The sequence below is a fragment of the Acanthopagrus latus genome, chromosome 6 (assembly GCF_904848185.1).
Source record: "Acanthopagrus latus isolate v.2019 chromosome 6, fAcaLat1.1, whole genome shotgun sequence".
Classification (NCBI taxonomy): Eukaryota; Metazoa; Chordata; class Actinopteri; order Spariformes; family Sparidae; genus Acanthopagrus; species Acanthopagrus latus.
This window is the reverse complement of record NC_051044.1, coordinates 29,632,135-29,634,732: the sequence shown is the minus strand read 5'-3', so window position 1 is coordinate 29,634,732 and position 2,598 is coordinate 29,632,135. Positions and strand designations below refer to the sequence as shown.

General features: G+C 41.5%; 1 long non-coding RNA gene across 2 annotated transcripts; it reads left to right on the top strand.

Annotated features, from left to right (window-relative positions):
* Positions 1 to 306: 306 nt before the first annotated feature.
* Positions 307 to 1,274, top strand: LOC119021316. Of its 2 annotated transcripts, XR_005075518.1 has the most exons (3): positions 307 to 446; positions 536 to 658; positions 1,115 to 1,274. It is a non-coding gene; the product is annotated as an uncharacterized LOC119021316 (long non-coding RNA). The 2 variants fall into 2 exon arrangements; XR_005075517.1 differs by lacking the exon at positions 307 to 446 and having other exon boundaries at positions 453 to 658.
* Positions 1,275 to 2,598: the final 1,324 nt, after the last annotated feature.

Genomic DNA, 2,598 nt, shown 5'->3' with positions numbered 1-2,598 from the left:
AAGCTAGCTCTGGCACAATGCATCAAATGGCAACATTTATGTTGAATATCGAACATGGTCCTGCTACAAATACAATTAATAGAATTAATAAAATTACATTCTGAATGCATATTTTGGTCCAGGAGGCTTTTACTGAAGGAGTTGAAGGAAAATTTCATCCTAAACTGAAAATTTCAGTCTGTTTGCTCTTTCTGATGGATAGTCAGGTAAAGTGAAATAAATAGAATATAACCATCACAGTGTTACTGTGACAGCCTGGTTGTTTCTCTGTTTTCTGCCTTTCCCCCCTCCTTTCTCCCTCACCTGCTCCCTCTCTGTTTGTCTGTGGGCGTGGCAGCAGCAGCAGCAGCAGAGTGGCACACCTGAATCAGATCAGCTTATCACCCTCTGGTTTTATCCACCTGCTCTCTTCACCACTTTGCTGCTAGATTATTGCGTCCCATAGGGTGACTACACAGTGCTGACATTAAGTATTTTTCGTATATCTGTGTTTTTGCCTGTGCTCTAATTCCCTTGCCTTTGTTGGCTCGAGCAGAAATCTCCAGCGCCGTTCTGCTCTGCTTCCTGCTCGCCCGCACTCCTGAGTTCCTCAACGCCAGCTCCAGTTGACCCTGCCTGCCTGGAAACCTGGTCCTCTCATCCACCTTACCCTCCGGAGGTCACTAGTTTGTACCAATAAATCCTAACTTCACTACTCCCTGTCTCTGTCCTATGCATTTGGGTCCGAAGGAAAAAGAAAACAACATAATAATAAAATTTCTTCTTCATTTTGGTTGCAAATAAATTGCTTGTTTGCCTACAGGATCTTGGATGTATTTTCAAATCTGATATAGAGTTTTGAGTTTTGTACACATGAATGTCACGTGAGCTGTGCTGACATGTGCTTTTAATCCTTTTGGGGGTCTACATATTTTGGCATATGATCAGTGTATGCTCAGCATAAGCAAGTGAGCGTTTGTGTTGTGAAATGAGGAACTTGAATAGGATACGTGGCGTATACATAAAAATGAACAGAACAAATGAGGAGGATCAATAGACAAACATTTTCTTGGCCTGCCTGCTGTCAATGGTTGTAAAAACATTTGACCCTCATTCCGTTTCTCCCACTATTTAGAGACAATGGGTGACGAACAGCAGCAAATGGACTTTCAATTAGAGAGAGAGAGGGAGTGCTGCGAACAGAAACGGCTATTTACGTGCCTCTTCCTGCCAACTGAGTGATTATGAATGCTGTAATTAATATATGTAAATAAATACTGCTGCTCGTGATGACAGTTTTGTTTAGTTTCGACTGCTAGCACCCAGGCATTGTCCAGTGTTCTCCAGGCACTGTGGAGTTTTGAAGCTTTCTGTGACTTTTTCTCACCCCTGACCCACTGGAGCAGCACCCAGATTGAGGTGTCCCTGACCCCATTTACAAAATAAACACAAGATACACCAACAAGCCCCCATGTGGTTCAAAGGTGAACTACAGATATACATCTTGAATGGTGATGGGGACATAAAAAAAACCATCCTACAAGTTCCTTACAGCATGTGTAATCCAAGCCCCGAGATGAACATTCTCATTTGAAATAAAATTGTCACTGGTGCCACTAAAATAAGGTGTTAGCACACTACGTCTGAAGTTGGTGCACAAGCTCATCCATATGTTGAAGGTGAAAATATTGTCCTTTCAATCAATTTCTGATCTTGGTTCTTCTATAGACTTGGATTACGCCAAAAGAGTTCCCATTTACTTTAGTTGTTTCTGGGAATGCTGTTTTGCTGTGAAGCAACAGAAAGGTTTTAGGGACTCACCTCATTTTGGTGCAAATCCCATGGCCATTATTTCATCTAAATGTAGCCATTCCCCTTGTTTTCTTGTATGACATTTGAATTTAGTCAAGTAAAAAAATGTATCAACATCAACAAATCTCTCGTGATAGCCTATAATACCTGGTAATGTCCCTGTTTTTCAGTTTCTGGAAATTGCCATCTGGTCTGTCCAGATTTCAAAGACCTTTTCACTTAATATCCCAAAATCCCTGCTCATTTGACCTTTTTAAAGCTTGCTCAGCTGGCGCTGACACTTTACCATACTTGCATTTGAGAGTTTACTGGATAGAATCTTGATTAAGTCTGAAGCTGGGTTAATTGGAATCAGCTTCTAGTGTCTCGAAGTGAATGACTTGTGGTAATGCTCACAAGTGGAATTACATTGGAGCACAAAACAGTGGTTTTGTGGTGCACTGACTCAAGTCAGATGTATGTTTCATGCTATCCCGCTGTTATAAGGAGCTGAGTTTAAAGGAAAAGTTTAGGAACCTGGGGGCTCATTTATAAAACTCGGCAGAGAATCCACACTAAACCAAAGAAATGTTCTGATTTATACAACCTGGCATATGCCCAACAGTGGGCAACTTCCTTTTAAGAATCCCAAATCAACTTGGAAATGTGCACACATGGATCAGCCCCCCTACTCTACCCTCTGCACACCCACATCCAACCATAAATGGTTAATGCAAAGTGCCTCATGAACGTTAATGCAAGAAAATGAGACACTGATCAATACAGTAAATCATGGTCACAACTGAGAGGAAGACAAAGACAATGTTC